General features: G+C 30.3%; 1 pseudogene across 1 annotated transcript in view; it reads right to left on the bottom strand.

The window, feature by feature from the left end:
• Positions 1-21,497, bottom strand: part of LOC143232557 (mitofusin-2-like) — a 59,297-nt pseudogene that overhangs the window by 13,787 nt on the left and 24,013 nt on the right. Inside the window, exons 3-8 of the transcript XR_013017593.1 lie at positions 16,557-16,678; positions 13,862-13,877; positions 10,944-11,051; positions 10,216-10,285; positions 8,350-8,416; positions 1,680-1,801 (exon numbers count right to left, since the gene is read on the bottom strand). The product of XR_013017593.1 is annotated as a mitofusin-2-like (transcript). The remainder of the gene's footprint in view (positions 1-1,679; positions 1,802-8,349; positions 8,417-10,215; positions 10,286-10,943; positions 11,052-13,861; positions 13,878-16,556; positions 16,679-21,497) is intronic.

The raw sequence follows: 21,497 nt of genomic DNA, 5'->3' as shown, positions 1-21,497 counted from the left end.
CGTATATCTTGTTTCTCCAGAAAGAACTGTGCAACATTTACAGAATTGCAAAACTTATCAGTAAATATGCAGTGATTCTGTCCTTCAAACAGATTACACAACTGAGCCACCAAGCACCCTCTCACACCCAGGACTGTCTCCAATGGTGGATCCACATCAACTTTTCCCATATACATCTCCCCATTCATAATGTATCCACTTTTGGTTTTGCATAAAAGACATGTTTTCAGACCCCATTTGATTGGTTTGTCTTTGATATATTACTTGATGCTCAGCACACTTTTTGTGAGTATCATTCCTTCATCCAGGGACAGTGTACAATCAGTAAACACAGTATTGTTGGCCACAATGATGTCAAACATTGATCTGCTCTTCTATATTTTGTTTGACTTGTCAACATTTGGATCTCTTTCATTTATGCAGTGCAACACTGACAAGGTAACTAAAAATAGATCTCAAATGAAAACCTTACCAAATTCAGGTGCACATGTAATTCAGCTATCTTTCTTCTTCCAATACATCTTGTACCTATCTTTGTAGATCAGAATCTCAATGGTAAGTCAACACCCAAATAAAGCTTTCACCTCAAGAAAAATAACCAGATGAAACAATTTAGCACAGTAGCTGTTAGGTATTACTTCTTTTACATATTCAGCTTGACAGTGTTTCCTGTTTGATTAGGTTCCATGTAGTTTCCTCCCAAAACAATGAAAAAAAAACAACAAACCAGCAGCACACTCTCACTTGAAATTCAATTCAAGATGTTTCTTGAATCAATATTTTCAACAGTTTGAATTCAGCATCTGTGCCCGAAAATGAAGTAATTTTAGTTGACCAAGTTGACTGATAATCATCAAGAACATAACGATGAACAGGTAACTTGTTACCAGAAGTCTTGATAATACTATATACGCTTTCAAAGTCATTGCCATAATAGTCACTGTCTAGAATGTCCTCTGGATCAGACTCCAACAATTTCCTAACCTGGGTGGCCATAAATCTTTGTCTTTTTCACAATTTACATAACTGCTATCTGGTGTTTTTACATTTTCTTTTTGTCTCACTTGACTGTCTGGTTAGAATCTTATATTTCAACATGACAATGCCATCAAAACAATGTTAAAATATCCTTAAAATGTTAAAAATTACTTTCACTTTCAAACTGTAAATGCAACAACAACTAAGAGTCAGTCTACTTTTAGAAAAGAAATTCCAGTAGACTCCGAGGTGTGTGCCAAGTAAGCAATAATTTAGCACTGGCAACTTTACTGACCTGCCATGTTATACTGGTAGATGGTCAAGTTGGAAAACTGGCCTTTCGGGCACATACACCTCTCCATTAGGCTGGATTTCTAGCTTGTAGGGTTCAAAGGGTTAAGTAATTTGTGTTTTTATTTGTTACAACAATCAGTGTAAAGAAATTAGCAAAACATACTTGACGAAATCACTCAGTTTTTATGTAACATACACACTGGGATCCAAGAAGTAAATGCTGAGACTAAACTGAATACTGATTGTACATTTTAAATTATTTTGTGCAACTCGTACATTATAGAAACCTCAAAATTACTGAATTATTGGACCCACAAGCAATATGATAAATAAACAAACTAGGAACTTTTTTAATTGATGAGATACAAGAACCCCATTAATAATTATAGGATTAAACATTAACTTACTTTTTCTTATGAGAATTCCCAAAAGCTAATTCCATTATATGTTGCAGAGCTTTGATGATGGCCTTACCTTGTTGAGTATGTTGTTCAAATTTTGTTTTTACAGCAGATTTTGAAAGACATTCCTAGAAAACCAAAAATTTGTCATATACGTAAAAGCTTAAATACAGGCTACAGGTACGAAACAACACTACAATATATTAATGCCAGAACAATTAGCTAATAAAGGAGAAAAATCCACAGTCTGAAGTTTGACAATTTTAAAATTAGTTAATACCAATGCTTATAAGACAATACCACAGGAAATCAAAATTTTTACTTTATAAATAAAATATTAAAAGTAAAATATTTATTCAACTTTAAAAATTTTCAAAAAAAGATAATGCAATTAATTCACATGAACATATATAACAAATAAATCAATTGTGAAACAGAGATGCCAACTATTTCAAATGACTGAGCGTAATGATTGTAGACAGAGCCCGTACAGATATTGTACAAACCCTGGATACAGTTTTGAGTCATCCATGTCTGTGAATCCATCTGTGGCTAAACTGTAAACACTGTTAGTAAGTATGCTTGAAATCATTTTATCATTTTCACAACCCAACATTTGTACAGTGGCTGTAGTTTTGGTTCTAGCACAGCCATATTTTTTTGCTACATGAGAGTCTGGGAACATTTTTCTGAATAGATGTCCTGCATGATCGGCTACAGCTAGGGGTAAATTATGAGCAATGACAAATTGCGTGAATGACTGGATATTTTGCACTATACTCTTTCCTAAATTTTTGATTCACAGTTTTAGTCCTTTTACATTTGCAAGAAATAAGACAATCTGGTGAATGAAGCTTCTATTTTTCATCTTGTGAACGATCGTATTGGTGTTTCTATGCCACTTAAAAAATGAGAAATACCCATCTACGCGAGCGCTGATTGGCTGATAAGCAATGATGACATGGATGGATTCCCTCACGCACCCAGTATGGAGAAGCACCGCACTCAAACTATTAGTATATGTTGGAGAACAAATATTTTTTATTATTTCAAGCACAAACATGATTATCGCAAGTAGCCATTTGGACTATGTCTTTTATTTATTATCAAAATTTATTTGTATCTCACTAGCAATTTTTTTTCACCCCTTTCAAGCCCTGGGGGAACAATTTATCACTTTATTGTATAGGCCTATATAATATACAATAATTTGGGAATTGACACAAGTCGTAACATTTGTCTGTATGAGCGTATAGTCGTAATGTATACACCAAATTCGAAATAGTTAGTTAGTTAGTTATCACCATTAGATTCCATCAAGGAACATTGGGCCGCAATCGCTTGCGGATTCTTCAACAGGTATTTAAGTGAGTAGATTGTTAGCCCGCTGCACCGTGCCGTCCCTAATTTAGTAGTGTAAAACTAGAGGGAAGGCAGCTAGTCATCACCACCCACCGCCAACTCTTGGGCTATTCTTTTACCAACGAATAGTGGGATTGACCGTCACATTATAACGCCCCCACGGCTGGGAGGGCGAGCATGTTTAGCGCGACGCGGGCGCGAACCCGCGACCCTCGGATTACGAGTCGCACGCCTTACGCGCTTGGCCATGCCAGGCCAAAATCGAAATAATTACTCTCAAATCGTAATGGTTGGCATCTCTGGTGAAATCCACTCTCACAAAATGATGAATTACAATTTTACAACTTGTACTTTGGGCTTATCAATGTTTTGATTCCCTAAAAAAACAACTTAATCTTCCAACACTGATAAATTTTAAATTACCTTTCCAGTGATTTTAGAAGCAAAAGATCATGAAAACAATTCACCTGCAAGATGTGATAACTAACCTTTCCCATAACGAATATCTCTCAACTACCTGCCTACATCTTTCACCATGAGAATATTTTGGAGCAGGTCAAGAATCATTAATCAATCTTCACAATTTACTGACCTAACCTTTTAACATTATGTAAATAACATTACCCAAAGTGGTAACATTGAACACATTTACTGGCTTTTCATGGATAGCTCAGCTTTCATAGTAAAAAAACTTACATGTATTAAAAAAAGAAAGGTAGGATATATAGTAACAGATGAATAAATATCTACTAAAATCTTAGAAAAAGCAGTTTAATACTTAGCTAAATTTTCTATTTCACACACGTCAAAGCTATACTGAATTGTTTCAAGTGCTTTCAGTTGCAACCTTCACACAAACAACATTTTTGTTCATATCCTATCAAAGTATCATATTGACCATGACAAGAAAATTGCCATTTGTTCTGTATTTTAGGTCAAGCAGGATTGAAAAATCAATATAATAAAAAATAAATATAAATGTATAATGTTATGAGATTTAAACCATTTAATCTAAATATTTATGTTTTGTGTTATAATATGTAGTTATGCTAGAATGAAAAAGGTATAACAATTATTTCCTAAATTTTTATGGTGGTCAAATAGATTGAATCCACAGAGAAGTGTTTGATAACTATCTGGATATTACAAAGATTTATCATCTGAAATTTGAAAATTTTCTGATGCATAAAAGAGTATTTTTAATCGTGAAATGAAAAATTACTTTCCATGTTGGACAGGCAACATGAGAAAAGTAAAAAAAACTATGAGAAAAACATTACTTAACAAACCTTAAGATTTAATTTTTAAAAATATGTTACTTTGGAAAGTATTATAATATTTATTGATAAGCTGCTTATGTGAAGTGTTTGGGTTCATAGAAGGACATCCAAGGTTGACCAGAAAGGAAACAAGAATGAGTAGCCCCTTACTGAATGATAAAGCCACCACTGTTGAATTGTTGCAATAGATCATGATTAGTCTAATGCTGAGAAGAGGAAGAAAGTGAACCAAAGCTCATTAAACTGTTGGAAGTTTCAAGATCTTAACACAGTAAGACCTTCTGGCCATATACCATGGTCCTGAAACCTCATATTAACTAATCCAGATCTTTCAAGGAAGTATTTTTACTAAAGATTTGTTTGTGAGAATTGTCAGTTTCATTACTAATCTGACTGCAAAGCAATTTTCATGTTATGATAAAAAATACTCTATTTTCCATACTAAAAGTATCAAATATCATTTGTATAATCTTTACAACCCCCTGAATATCTTTTTCTTGTTTTTTTAAGTAAAACTTTATATTTTATCATTAATTCCTGTTCTCCAGCTGGCCAATATGGCTGACATCATAACCACCATAAAAAATTAGGAAATAAATACAAGTTTGTTTGTTTTTATTCGAAAATGACTACAGGTTATGACATGAAAACACAAATGGTGAGTTTAAACAGCTTAAACCTCATAACTTTACAAACTTGTGTATGTTACTTTTATTATACTGATCTTTTCAGCCATGCCAGGTCAGCATTACAGAAGTTGTAATGTGGTCAGTTACCTCCTCCTTTCTTTGTGAACCTGACAATGACATTGTTTGCTCCTCTTACTATACCAGCTGTTTTTACATATAAAGAAGTTGTAATGACACATTGCACCTGCACTCATGTTACTGTATTCAAAAATATAAAACTGACTTTACAAAGTGATTTGTTTTGGTTGCATTTTAGTGGACAAGTATTTTGCATTTTACATGTATATACATTATTACAATTTACAAACAAGTTCTTAAACATATTTCTCTTAAAACATAGAACAGTAAATATGTATAACAAACACTTATATCTTCTAGTTACAATGATCTTTTTACTCACATCCTGCTTGCTGTAGGTTACTAAGCCTTTTAAAATTTTGCACATGGAGAATGTGAAACAAAATTTTTTAAAGATTTTGTATATACACATTTGAAATAATCACAAATTCATAAACTACTAAACTAATTTTACAGAATTCCACTACCAGTTATCAAACTTAGTAACTATGCTGTATTTCAGTCTAAAAAATATGAAATTTCAAGCATACTAAAGACTCAACCTACCTCCTTGAAATCTTGTTTTGAAAGAATGAGTTGATGTCATAATACATCAAAAGGATGCAAAAGCCACTTGGGGACATTCTGACTTTTGATTAGTTATTCACATGTCATAGACACAAGTGTTTATAAGGGAGTGTTTAAAAAAAAATGGGATGAAGTGAGTTGAGCAACTATCTGATTCAATACAAGAATAATACCTCAGCAAATAGAAAAGATAAGAAGTTCTTATTTTATATTTTAGCTTGTCAATATAGATATTATGAGTTCCTAGAAAATTACAGACTTTGTATCTGGACATCACAAACATCAAGTTTGAACTAAAGCTGCATTCATCATACCATACATCACACAAAAATCAACATTTAGATATGTTTTATTGCTACTTACCTTTAAAATATGAAATTAACTATTGCATAATACTAAAATATGAATTATAATCCTAATTTAATACCAATATTATTGACACAGGTTCATAAAATAGTGGTTGTACAAAAATTTGAATGTGAGTCAACAAATGGAATAACATGACCTCTGACACATGTTGACAAAGTAACACACATTGCAAACAAAGTAATTTAATTAAATTTTAAATGTAACTCTGTGAAGAGGTTATGATGTGCACTTTGATCCTCCCATGTACACAGGGTTAAATATTATATTCTGTGGTGTAATGTACATGATGATGCCATGTTAAAGGTGGCAAATTTTAGTTTCTCAATCATTTTTTAGTTGTTTATACTGTTTAAAGTATAACTCTTTGAACAGATAAGTGTACAAAGCGTAGAGAAGAATGATGACTAATGGGAACAGTTTCCTGAAATGTGAACAACCTACACAGAATGCTAATCATTGGAGATACTAGATTCCAGCAAGGAGAAAAATACCCATAAGAGATCCACCCATACAACTAAAGCAATTTAAAAATCATTAAAACATTAATATAAATGTTTTCACAAATTGCATAATTTGACTGACCATATATAGTTACTTTCTACTCATTTAAAGTCTTTTTAAAGATTTAATACTTCTAACTTTCTTTATAGTGTGTATATCTTAACAAAATTTGGCAGTCTTTCAATTAATAGTACAAAACTTTCATATAAAAATATCTTTTTAGTAAAGTATTTTTAAAACTAAAATAAAGATTTGTCCATGAACATAGTATTTGTTTTGAATAATTTACATGCAAAGTGATTTATATTAGTATTAAAATTACTTTTCTTCACCTTAAAAATCCCAATTTTCATTTGTGTATTCTATAAAACCTCATCAATACATTTCAAATGTTTGTTTTTAGTAAAACTTTATATTTTATCTGTAATATTCTCTACCCTAACTCTAACTGATTTTGTAACCTCACTCCCTCCCACCTCACACAATGTTATCAAATTACATTACCCTCAGGCTACTCCAAGCTGCTCTTGTGCATGTTCCATGGAATATTTTATTATAATATTATTATTGTTTATTTTACCTAATCTAACCTTAACTAACCTAAAGAGATCTTTATTTTTACCTTTTAGTTTCCTTTACTGTAATAAATAAAACAAAAACATATTTCTTTTTTTTTTTTTGCTCTCTACCACCCATGACTATTAACTCTACACATTTTAAACTTGTAGTGGTGGTGCATTAAATAATTTTTATTCAATTAAATAATGCACCTTAGAACACAGACTAATAACATGAAAAGGTACACAATTACCTCTAACATTCATAATTTCTCTGGATTTCTAACTATAGGACAAGAGTTGTTACAAATGCATCCAAATTGACCATTGTGATTCCCTTGAAAATCAAAGTTTAATTAGAAATGAAATTGACTTTCTGTGTTTAAAACACAATGTTATGCAATATATCATTTGACAGATGAAAACTTTAAATTCCTATTGGTTATAGGTTATATGTAATTAAATACAAGAGAGAACAACCAACAAGTCCTGAAAGAGAGGTGGGGGTGACAGGAGGGGTCTGATTTTCTCTTTGATAGGTTTGTAACAATACAAAACTGAAGGTTATAAAAGTTATAGTAAGTTAGTTAGTCTGAGCAATAACAATTTTGTAGTGAGTAATATATGTTTAAACTCTTTTTTTTTTTTTTTTGGATGAGGTGGATAAAATAGAGATAAGATATCCAGAGAAAATGTGTCACTTGAATCACACTAGGGGAATTTCTGAATGTAAAATATTGCCTTATAAAATTAAGAACTTAAAACATACACTATTAAAATGTGGGTTATTTACTAATATTTTATACCATACTAAATGATATAACACAAAGAAAAGTAGTTTAATAAAATTTGAATGTCAAACACAGTCAAGGATACCTGGGGCAGGAGGGTTAAAGCAGTTTATAAATAATATTGGTCTACAAACATACAGGTCTAAATAGATACTAAAATGTAAGACACTGAAAAGAATTTGTTTTTTATTACATCCATCTTCATTAGCCTAATATAAATTTCTAGAACCAAAAATGTTTAACTAGCTCAATTATGCTTTCCTGTCACTGCTATAGAGAATGTCTTCTCAAAATCAGAGTTCATCAAGAGCCCCTGGAGAGGTCAGATCATAACAATGATCACAATGCTACTCCCTGGAAGGCCTGAAGAATATAGGCAGAAAATACATCTTATATTCTTTAATAGCAATTGCTAAAACAACCTAGATGAAATCTGGACAGTAAACACGTGACACAGTATAATATGTAACAGCATTATTTACCTCAAATTTTCTTTCAAAATCCTGGAACTCAAAGTACCGTTTTGAAATTCATCAGCCAGTGCTCCCACTTCACAAAAAAAAAAGAAAAGAAAAACTTCAGTATTTTTCTTGCCGTCTTAAAAAACATTTTATTTGGATCATTACTGAAGACCTGTAAACTCTTACAAAATAATAATTATAATGTATGAAATATTTTGTTGTTTACAACATCCTGTAACACTTAAGTTTCAAGTTACTCTTGAAATGTATAAAGATTATTTGTTTCTATCTTATGAGAAAATAACAGTATGAAATGAGAAATAATGATAAAAAATTTCTTTATAATTTCATTTCTAAATCTTTCTATGAACTTCAATAGAAACTAAGAAAATATAAATGATATAATGAACTGTAACTTTATAAACTTTGGTGATGCCACTGTTAATCTTATTTTTCCATTGCATTCCTTCCTTGTACATCAAGTTTGTTTGAAATGTATTCACTTATCCAAAATTGCATTCTATAAAAATGCTTCAGTATTGTTGAGTAAAAAACATATATTTATAAAAATATCTTCAGTCTAATTATCATTAACTATAGTTTTACAAGCTACAACAGAAAAAAGAAAGAAACAGCTACCAACATTTTGCTGAAACATAGACAACAGTAATGAATGCAGTATTGAGAATGTAATAGGGTAATTTTAAGATTAATTTATGTGGCTTCATGTTTTTCGTCATGAATAATTTCGTCAAATCCTTCTCTAATGCGTGTTAGTTACAAAATAAATTGTGCAAGTGATAGTACAAAAAAATGTTTCAAGTTTGTTGTTCTTTGCTGTTCTTCAGTTCACTATTGTACTTTGTCTCTAAGTGGTTTTCTGTGACTATATCATTACGTTTTCTGACAATAAACAATCAACATTGTAGATTTTTTTACTCTTGTGAGTGGTGATTTATTATACTGATTTATATACTTCGCTTGTTAAACGAGTGTTTACACAAAACCACCAGGCTCAGTAAATAATTGTTAGGTGGAATAAAAACCAATGCAGCAGTAAATTGTTGAAAATCAAACATCAAAGTGAAAAAGTGAAATAAGGGATTTTTTAGATTGAGAAAACAATGTAGACACAACTTCCAGCCTATAGTGTTTACTTTTTTTTAAATCCCTAGTTGTAGGCTTAAAAATGTAATCTTTGCATTTTGATTCAACTTGTTTCTGTACTTTTTATGATCCCTATTCCCCTTTTTAAATTAATAATTTTTAATTAACATGTTGTAAATATTGTATTAATTGTTTATTTGTTTATTATTATATACAAGTTGGCACAATGTTTTATCTGTATATGCCCATGCAGGTACAGAAACTGATTCTTAAAATCATAAGCCCTCACAATTGCCATCGAGTATGGACAGGAAATATAATTTGCTAATATCACATAAACTAATCAATTAATTAAAATTACAATAAATAATTACTAACTAATAATCACTATTTTTGATCATTCCGTCTATCCAAGCAGTTGAAATAATATTATATTTAGTGATGATGAGAAAACCAACTTGGAGAGAAAAATAGATACGTAAAAATGGCTCGTTTTGGTTGAGAAAATTTTTTTATATAGAGGAGTGAATAACGTTTCGACATTCTTCAGTCATCGTCAGGTTCACAAAGAATGAAAAAGGTATCATATTTTTTTTTCTTGTTGAACAAAAAACGACAGAATGAGCTTTCTGTGCTCTACCCAATTTTAATCTCAAGTTTTTCTATTTATTTCTAGTTTGTTCAGTTTTGGTAATATTGTCTCAAAATCAATTTTCAATGTCACCAAACTTCCTTACCCTGTCTGTTATAGTAAAGCTACTAATGTTATATCCTACTCACTAATTTTGAACTGCCAACTAGAGGGATCAAAGACAACTGCCGAGCAACACCTACCACCAATCTGTTTTTGCTTTTAACACATTGCGGTTTTATACATGAGTTATTTAGTATGAAATTACATGGCAGCATATTACAGTGTTCAAATGTTGAATCATATATGATGGTTAAGTAAAACAGTTCAACATATATATTCAAAAGGTCAGAAGCATATTCACTGATCAGATTACAGGTAATCAGGTTATAGTCAAGATATTTTTGGGCACCCATTTTGATGCACAGATCCAATTGAGTGCAAGTCTAGGCTCATGCCTAGTACAACCACTGGGCCCCCCAACTCCGCATCTGAGGGACTTCCAACTACAATCAGATGACCTCCCCATGCCCATTTAACACGCACAGATCCATATTTAAAGATCCCTGAGCAAAATAGGTGACCACTAAAATTTCCTAGCATAAGACATTTTTAATCAGTCATGGTTTAAAGAGGGATGAGTTCATTGTATAATTTAAGCACAAAAAACACTTCAATAGATATCCCTTAATCCAAGTTTCAAAATATAACCAAAATTTTAATCAAGGAACTCAAAATATTCCTTTTGCAGGTATTACAATCTAATTGAAATTCTTTCTTCACCATAAAAAATGAGCTTATTCACAGATACACAGCCATTCACAAATCCTAAGTGATGAAGCTATGGATTCAAGTTAATAAAAATAAGGTAACCTACCCTCTCTAAAAACTTTGGTTCAAAGGCTGAAGCATCCCACCAGTTGTTCAGGATGAAAATATTGGGCATAGAGAGACGCTCACTTACTTTATGCAAAAAATTATTTTCCTAAAAAATAAAATTTATCTCTTATTGAATATTACTTGTATATACAAATTTAAATAAATAAACAAATAGCTCTAATGCTATCAGATACAATAACTCTCAATAGATGATAGAATCATCATAAAACATAATACAAATCAAACATTACAATGAAACTGAAAACTAAACAACTATTCTTCTTTTATTAGTTCTTCTTGTCATAGCACCCAAATGCACTGGGAATACTTCAGTTATCAGACAAGATCCAAGTATGAACAACAAATAGCTAGCAACTATGAAGAATCAATCAATGGTTGAGAGTCAAATGCTTAAACCCACAATGTTTCAACTCCTGATGCTTTTCATGGTCTGCAGACAATTGTGGGAAAGCAGTTACCTTAATATTTAGATATAACCAGTAGAAATAAAGCTACCTTAAGTTTTAGAATAAAACTTTCAACCCCTACATTTTGTTTACAAAATGATTTTAAACAGAACTAAAACCCCTACCTTAACAGTTCTTAAGCTGTCACTCAGCTACCTGAAGTTGGTATTTCTATCCTGGCTTACTTAACAAACATTTAAATATTTTAAAATTATTTTGTAGCTACGGCCGACATTGAGTAGTTAACGAACTCTAAGTTCTCAACAAGTATTTTATGTGACCGATAATTTATTTTTAAAGGAATTTCATATTTACTATAAAGTATAAGTACTTATGTTCATAACTTTTCAATTTGTTTATAAATAGTTGAGCATTATCCATGAAAGTATTACTACTGTTACAAATTGTTAAAAATCTTTGAAATTGAAAGATAGTAATCCATTTAGCAGTACAAATCAAACACTATTGAGAGTGGATAGATGAAAGATAGGAATATCCAATTTTGTTCTTATATCAAAAATAGTCAATTGTACTCTGCCTTCTAAAAACTAAATATCTAAAGAATAGGGACAATTATCACCACTGTTGCTTCTTTTTATAACAAGTTCCTATGGATGTATCAAGTTTAGAATAAACTTGGAATTGTTTATGTAGATTAGATCTATGTAACAAAGTATAGATATATAAATTAGGGTTTAATACTTATTTCAAAAAATAATTTTCTCAATTGGCAAGATTTGAAGATCATCAGCACCCACTAGACCATATCCTGACTAAATTTTTCATATCTATTTTCATACAGAATGTGGTAAAATCATAAGCAGTAACAGACTGAATTGTTTATATAAAATCGAAGTTAATTAAATATTTCAAAACTATAATGTTATTTTTGATGATACAAAAATAGTGATCCAAATCATTTGATGACAGTGACTATTTTTTTTCAAATAATACATCTAAAAGTTTATTTAATACTACAGAAATGGATTTAGTAACTGTGTTTAAAAAGTTTGTAATAAACCTAAATTTAAGTTTTATGCAATTTCAGAATTCCATATAAAAAAAGGTAAGTTAGAAGAAGTATAATCTTTATTTATACTATCATTCTTAATGGCTTTCTTACTTATTAATAACTGCATTGTTAATTAAAGTGCTTTATGTAATTTCATTTGTTGTATTGGTTTCATTAATTAAAATTTGGGCATATAATTTTTTACATTCAGAATCAAAATTACAACTAGCTTATGAATAGAGGTAATATTAATTGTCCTGGAATTTCCCTAATTTTATTTTCAAAATATTGATAGAAATATCCATCTTGTATTTAGATAAGATTAATGTTTTTAACTGTTTTTTTTTTATGGAATCAATAAAATAATTTACATTCAAATGAGAAACATGGAAAATAATAATATATTCTCCTAATTTTATTAATACAATCACCAATATTTTTAGATCTTTTTAAGATTACTTTGCCTTTTCAAAATTATTAATTAAATATATTTTCCTAAAATCAATCCCAAGTACTTAACTAATTTCTAATTTACCTACTAATTGAGAGGAGTTTGAGATCTTAAGAGCTATATTAAACTTTACTTATTAAGGCTCTGTCAAAACATTTAGAGCAACATCCTTCCCAAAACTGGCTGCAATCAATAAAAGATAAAGTTGCTGGCTAGTTTGGCATTGGATTTTGTCTAACAGATGGAATATCACCCAACAGGGCTATAGCTACAGATATTATTTGCTTTAAATTAATGGTGACAACAAGGATTAATAATGGAAAATTGTTTAATTTCTGTTTCATTATAATATTTGGTTTATCTCTGTATGTGTGGACACACAAACATACATACGAACAAAGTGAATCCATTTAAATACATCAAAATAAATTTAGGTGAATGACACACACTTAGATTCTACATGAAACAAGGTCACCCAAATGCAATGGTTATAATTTAAGGTTTTAACCTGAAAAGAAAATAATAACAGTTTATTTTAAAAAAAATTAAAAATAAACTGACATATTAAACTAGTGTTTATATATATCATCAAAATTAATTCTGTAATAATACACCATAAGATCAGAGAGATAAAATCTAAACAGTAACTAGTTCTCAAGTAGATTAGCTTAAAGCTTGTTTAGCTATCATAAACAATATTGATCATAAACCATAATATCTCAACCATCTGTATACAGAAAATGTGCTGAGTTCTCTGTATCATTACTCATCCATAGATATGAAAACATTTTGCCTTTCAACAAACACATGTATTATCTGTAAGTGGACATTTTCAACTCCAAATTTTCCCGATTAATAATTTACTAGATTTTTCATTCATAACAAAATTTAGCTAGAATTATTATAATATAGGTTCACAGTTTAACTGTTCTTGTGGATATACTTATAAATATTATTTTATCAAATTTACTAAGTCTTTCAGATACCATTAAACTTGCATGCCTACAAGAAGTAACCATGAAAAAAAAATTATTTCAGTAATAAGAATGAAGATTTGTTGAATTTTTTACTTAAATGCTGTTCCTCGAACAACCAAGATTAAAATTATTAAAACACTGTATGTCCAAGTTACAGAATTTTTTGAACAATACACAATTCACACACAAATCTCAGTAACTTGTACTTATTTTTTACAAATTTTTTTTTAAATCTTCTCCTATGTTTTTAACAGTTTATTCAACATATCTTGTTACTGTCTAGGCAGCTTAAAGTTTAGAGAATGTTACAATTTTTCAAAACTTTCATAGTTATACATAAGTTTAACCACTTGTTTTTGTTTTTTAGTTTAGCAACAAAATAATGAATAATTTTAGCAAGTTAAGTGACCATTAGTTTAATCTTTTACTAGCTACTGTTGGATATATAACACATTATAATATAGTATAACCTTTAACACAGAAACTTGTATTTCAAATAAGTGAATGCTTAAATATACAATAAAAAAAATTTTACTTCACAAAAAAATCACAGTGGACTCAAGAAATAGCTTGAAGTGGCTTTGCTAAAAGGAAAAAAGGAAACACACACAAAAAAATCAAATTTTTAACCAGAAAAATAAACATTCTTAAGTTGCAAAATCTTCATTTTCAAATAATAGTACTTGAAGATCTATGCAAGACAATTTACTTAGTGTAAGCATTAGTGTAGATTCTGCATTAGCAACTAAAACAAAGAACGGCATTCAGACAGTGTTTGTCAATCCATTCATCTAAGTTTGGTGAAACATCTAAATATTTCTTTAAGCACTGCCATCACTTCTGCATAATTCAGCATTTTTCACTTTATTAAATCGAATTATAGTTCAATATTGTAATATTTAAAACCTAAGTTAAAAAACAAGGCGTCATCAGATAATTTTATCAGAAAATACTAAAATTCAAAATACGAGAGAAACTGATACAAATACAGTCCACGAAAAAAGTATGAAGCCTTGTTGTAAATTGCTATGATATTTACCAATTAAATGTTGAGAAACTATGAATATTAGCCAATAAAAATTTGACACTTGTTTTTCTATGACTGTAGTTTTTGTTGCCAAAACAAATTTCCTACCTTCTATATCATTCATTAATTTCCACCCTCATACAAATAATAAGTGAAAAAAGTATAAAGTAAATTCAAGTTTTGCATTGTATGTTTATGTTTGATATGATTTTCCTCATTAAAAATGCTTATATGCTTTATTTATTGCTTATCCTATCTTAATGTATGCTGTATTTTGCTTTTTAGGGAGGTCTAGCCATGCCTAATGGCAAAAAACTTACAAAAGATGAGAGAGGTCAAATAAAAGCACTTAAAAGCACAGGAATGAGTAACAGAAAGATTGCTGATCAATTAAGTCGATCTCCTTGTGTTATTAATGCGTTTTTGAGTGATATGAAATCATATGGGATGAAGAAAAGATCTGGAAGGCCATCAAACGTCAGCATGAGAACAAAGCGGCACATCATCAAAGAAGCATCCTCAGGGAAATATATGGCAGATCAAAGACAACGTGAATGTTGATGTTCTGGTTAGAAGAGCCCAGCGAATCCTTCAGAATGATCAGGCTTGATAAACATGATACGGGACAGTACCCTGCCTCTCTCGAAAAGTCATATGTTGAAGACGTTGGAATATGTGACCAAGAACGTCGGTTTGGGAAAAAAATGGAAGTCAGTTATCTTTTGAGACAAGAAAAAATGAAACCTAGATGGGCCAGCATGGCTTGCAGAAGTACTGGTATCGAATAGGTGCGGCAAGGCAGCTCTATACAAGAAGACGTTTCGGTGAAAATCCGTTATGATATGGGTTGCATTCTCATACGTTGTAAAGTGCAAGGTGGTGTTTCTGGAGGGGAACCAAAATTCTAAGGACTACATTTATATGTTATCCGAATATCTGTTACCGTTTGTGCACCTACATTATGGGACTGGGTTCATATTTCAGCAAGACAATGCATCTATACATTCTTCCAAGACAACTAACAGTTGGTTTCAAGAATGGAATGTTGACATCATGGACTGGCCTGCCAATTCTCCAGACTTAAATCCAATTGAGAATGTTTGGGGGCAGATGTCTCACCAAGTTTATGCAAATGGGAAGCAATATCATGACATTAAATCAGTCAAAAAGGCCATTTTGAAGGCATAAGTATAAAATAAGTATGTTAATTAAATAAAGGTGAAACTGACCCAATGTACAACATGGAACATTTTGTTCGAGATAAAAATTCAGCAATGAAAAGATTTAACTTTCAATGTTTTTCCGAAACAGCTTTACAGCAAAATGCTGATAATTTCATAATATAATAAATAAATATAAATACTTAAACCAAATATTGTGGGCTGTTTTAAAGTAGAAACTAAATACTATTTAGTAATTTTGCACTAAATGTCATGCAATTTGGTTAAATACTTTCACTGTGAGAAAGAAAAAAAGCCAAAGACATTAGTGACACCCTAGATTCTAGTCCAAAACATTTCACATTTGTTTATTTTCTAACAGTTAAACTATACTAAGAAAGAGGTGCTTTTAATATCTTTGTTCTTACAATTTTTTTTTCCATATTAGGGTCATCAACTGAAGATCAAATTTTCAAACCTGAAGTTACAAAATAGCAACTTTGCTTGATTATCTCACCTGTCAACTAATACTACATCATCCCTTAGAAGGTGATATTTTTCTTTTGGCCATAAGATGCGTACCAAAGTACTGTCTCCCAGTTTTTCACTGTTTAAGGTATGTGCCAACTGAGCAACTGACTAAAAACAAAGGAAGTAAAACATACTTATGGTATCCAAAACTGCAAAACATTTAAAAATTTTACAAGTATTTAAATACAATTTTTTTTAACAACAATCAATGAAACTAAAGTTGTATCTGTAAATATCCAAATATAAATATTTGAAATAAACTTTCTAAACAAACAAAAACAAAGCATACTGATGAAACTAGGCACTAGTATCTAATCAAAAACAATTCTTACCTTGTAAATAAATCATATGCTCTAAGCCAACATACTTAAAAAAATATTTTGAGGCACTTTTTGAATGTATCACTATTATGCAAATGGGGTAAAATTTCTTTTATTGCATTGTAAAAACAACAATGGAACCTACTGTATGCATTTGTTTAAAATGAGATTTTTCATCAGATTATGTAGTTTCAGTAATAAAATATTTTTTTATATGTGACATTTGTATGAATATGTAGTTTTGGGAAGTTATAAATTTAACTGTAATATATATTTTTTGATGAAAATTAAAAATATTTACCTTCCTTTGTTGTAGATTTCAATTACAGATTTATTTCCCTAAATTCTTGTAAAACTTTTCCAATTAAATTCTTGGGTCTCTGGATCTACAATTTCTTTGTTTTAAGAACTATTATAAAGTTTCAATGCACTTACAATCAACAGAGTACGACAAGAATAACCTTTTTATGTATCAAAATTATAAGCAGCAACTTTATTTGATTTATTAATTAGAATGTTTTAATTTATAGTATGTAATAACTTTTAAACCCATTTTATATATTTTTTACCTGTTTGTGATTTTCTTCACATAATCATGCAGTTATTTCAGCCAATAAGGCCTAATATACATTAAACATGTTACTGTCAAATGAAGAATGACCTAACTATGCCTACTTTATCTTGCTCCATCAAAAACATTTTCTCCACTATTATATTGTAAAGTCATAATTCAAATGAAGTATTAAATGATAACACAAGCTTTAAAAAAATTTGGACTGTAAATTCAGTGAAAATTCTTCAACAAACATTGTTTCTTCAAGTTTTCATTATGTGTTTAGGTCACTAGCCTCAGACATTTAAGAGCTGAAAAATAAACAACTACATCATACCATAACAACAGGTTAAAAACCAGTTATAAGCTAAATTTGAAAAAACTACACTTGTATTGAAGTTAAAAGTTTCAAATTGGAACTATTTTAATGTTTTTTTATTATGGGGATTTTTGTATGCAATATTGTGCTCAGCCAAAACTCATAAACACCAATGTTTTAATTTGGTGCTGATTTTTAAGAATAATTATATGAACTTCAACTCTGAAGTATTCTCTAAAATTGTGTGTGGAAGATAGACTACCAACTTATTTCCTAAAATCTCTTTAATTCAACCAAGAAATTTTACCATCTGGATACAGAAGACCCATACATAAAAAAAGTTTCTTAAAATCCTAAAATATAATACATTCTACTACTAGTAAGTAATAATCATGTAAATACTAAAATGCCCAATACATATTTAATAAGAGTATTAAAACAGAAAGCCCATATTTATAAAAAAAAACAAATGTTATATTTGTTAAGAATAATTCAATACACTGTATATTACTACTGGGTTGTTCATATAAGTTACTTTTTAAGTGGATATTCTCAAATACAATGCTTCAAAACTTGCATACCTGTACATTCTGAGGATCATGAGAATCTTCTGTTAGAAGATAGGGTTCTTGGGTATCACCTCCTTCAACTTGTAAGAAGCAGTTTGTGGTATGACCTTGGCCACTAGGCAGGATCTTATCCTGCAGGAGGGCATTAATCCCTGTGCTCTTACCATTACTTGCCCTAAAGATAACAAGAATAAACTAATTTGTTATTGGCTTATGTTCCACTTAACTTTTCATAACTCTTAAATCATTACCCTGTCTCATATAAACATAATTAATCTTTCATACTAGTTTAGACCTGACTTCACATGTGTCAACAGTTAAGTAACTATTGTGTTTTATATACAAGAACTTAACCTTACTGGATTAGACCCAACTTTACATGTAACAAAAGCCAAGTCATTATCATGAGTTATACACACACACACACACACACACACACACACACTTTATTACTATTTCTTGCTGGCTTACACCTTACTTGTTTCAACAACTGAGTCACTATCCAATTATAAACACACACTTTATGGATAAATGGGATAATCAAAAACAGTAATAGCCAGAAAAACCTCATTTTGATTAGTTTGTCAATTTCAAGAATTGTGAAATTAACTGACTACGCTGCAAAAACTTGAATTAAAGATAATAAAGTGTGTGTTTGTAGCAAAGCCATATCAGGATATCTGCCGTGTCTACCAAGTGGAAATCATACTCTTGAGTTTATCATTGTAAATCTGTAGACTTACCTTTGTCAATAATAGAGAGAAATCATAAAGACAATATTATATTTATTTAAATAACTGGTTTCACTAAAAAACAGTAATTTTGATTAGTCAATTATTTGTATGATGTTGTTTGACTAATTCATAATTTTAGTACAATAAATTATTATATGTGAAATTACTGGATGCTCACAGATAATTACTTTTATCAATTAAACACCCAGTTTTTATGGATAAGCTTGTTTCATTAGAAGTTTGCATATACTTATGTTTGAAACTACTCATGAGCATATTTACCATAAATGGTATTAGTGTATACCTTATATCTAAGTTAAAAATGATTAAACAACATGAAATGTTCTATAACTGATAACTGAAACCAACAAAACCTTATTTTGTACACTAATGACATTTCAGGAAATCAACCGATTTTGACAGCAGCTAGTTTTGCATTGTTGTTATACTATAATATAATAGATTTCCTTATAGTTTCCAAGTTTTGCAAGATGTTAATATGCATCTATGTACATTTCATGTAGAATTAATACACAGATTGTTTGCTCACAAGAGAGATAAGAAAAAAGTCACAAAATGAATAATAAATTGGCTTAATAACAGAAGGCTGTGACTGATGATACATAAGCACTTCCCTGTTTAGAATAATAAGTATGGATAGTTTTTGAACAATTGTATCTCCAGTCAGTGAGAATTCTAAGGTAGTAAAAATTGTATTTAGCATAATTTTTTATTATTTAAAAGAGCCTTGAATGTCTTAGTGATTAGGCCTCATTATAAAATTAGTTAATATAAAGAACTGTACAATGGTGTATGTAAATTTTTGAAGTACTATAATATCTTTTATGTGAGAAAACCATGTCAATGGCGGATGGAAGAACATAGATGTGTTTTCTTATAAAAGTCTTACAGGATTTAACATTTATGTGAGAATGCACTTGTCCATTCAGGCAAATGGGAGGTAAATTTCATTTACTTGAAACTTGTTTTCAGTTTCCTGAAGGTTATAAATTTAAAATGTACTTGGCCACTCAACAACTTAGAATTTTGTTCTTCCTTTACTGATTCTTTAATACAGCACAAGTTTTCAAAAGCAAATAGATAACTTAATGAGCCTTTGCATGAGGATTGTGCTAAAACCGACAAGAGAATGTTTCTAGTTACAAAAGTTATGAATGTTTAGTTAGTAACATCAAAAACTACTTTAGTTCAACTCCTACACTATTGACTGTAAACTTTAAATTAATAATGTTTATCTTTACAAGTCTCAATAAACACTTTTCCAACCTCTCCTCATATTTCTTGCTTTCAAGAATTTCTGATTTATATTTTTGTTCTAAACCATTCAATTCATTGTATTTTAAAAATACTAAAGCAGCAAGTTCATAGAAGTGTGTGATCAGTTAGCCATATTGTGAACTCATCACAAGGTGTGAAGAATACAAATAATTGGTTAAAACAAAATTGTGCAATATGTTCCCAAAAACTAAAACTGCATATTTTTATAATGTCCCTAACGTATACTACCTTGTAGAAAACGGAGCCAATACAGAAGTAAATACATAATGCCTCAACAATGAAAATAACAAATTGAAGCTTATTTCAATACTGAAAATGGCACCCCTTTGTAACTCACTCAGTTTCCCAATTTCTTTCTGGTCGACTTGAAAACTGGATGTTAATATCACTTCCACTGGAATTATATCTATAGATGTGTGTGTGTCGTAAATGAAATCGTTTCTCAAGCACAAATTGTGTAAATTGTTACTCACGCAGCTATTCGACAGAATTAAACAATTTGATTAAATCAAATTCTACGCTAAGAAGTAAATATTTATGTGTTAATGGTGTGGGAGAAATCGAGAAAAGTGTACTAGAACAACTTGAACTAAGACACTGACCTGATGAAGCCAACTTCACACAACAACTTGAACTAGGACACTGACCTGATGAAGCCATCTTCACACATCAACTTGAACTAGGACACTGCCTTGATGAAGCCAATTTCACACAACAACTTGAACTAAGACACTGACCTGATGAAGCCAACTTCACACAACATTTGATTTAGGACACTGACCTGAGAAAGCCAACTTCACACAACAACTTGAACTAAGACACTGACCTGAGAAAGCCAATTTCACACATGAAACCTACCGGTAATGTGAATAAAACGATTGTTCGAACAACATAAGATGGAGAAGATAAAACGTTTTGTAGGCCTAAGAATGGTTTTCATTTTCATACTTTAATTGCAAGATCTAAAAAAATCAAATTTTAAATAAAACAACAATATTTCAAGGCTCACTAGATATGAAGCAAAGCAAAATAGTTTGATGTAAAGTGTGAAAGTCATTCCCAAAGACCTTTACGTAAAAACATAAAGGAATATACATAAAACATTTGAACTTCCTTACTATATTAATCATGTT

Source organism: Tachypleus tridentatus, chromosome 1 (genome assembly GCF_004210375.1).
Source record: "Tachypleus tridentatus isolate NWPU-2018 chromosome 1, ASM421037v1, whole genome shotgun sequence".
Taxonomy (NCBI): domain Eukaryota; kingdom Metazoa; phylum Arthropoda; class Merostomata; order Xiphosura; family Limulidae; genus Tachypleus; species Tachypleus tridentatus.
Note: the sequence above shows the minus strand (reverse complement) of the source record. Positions and strands in the feature narration are given on the sequence as shown.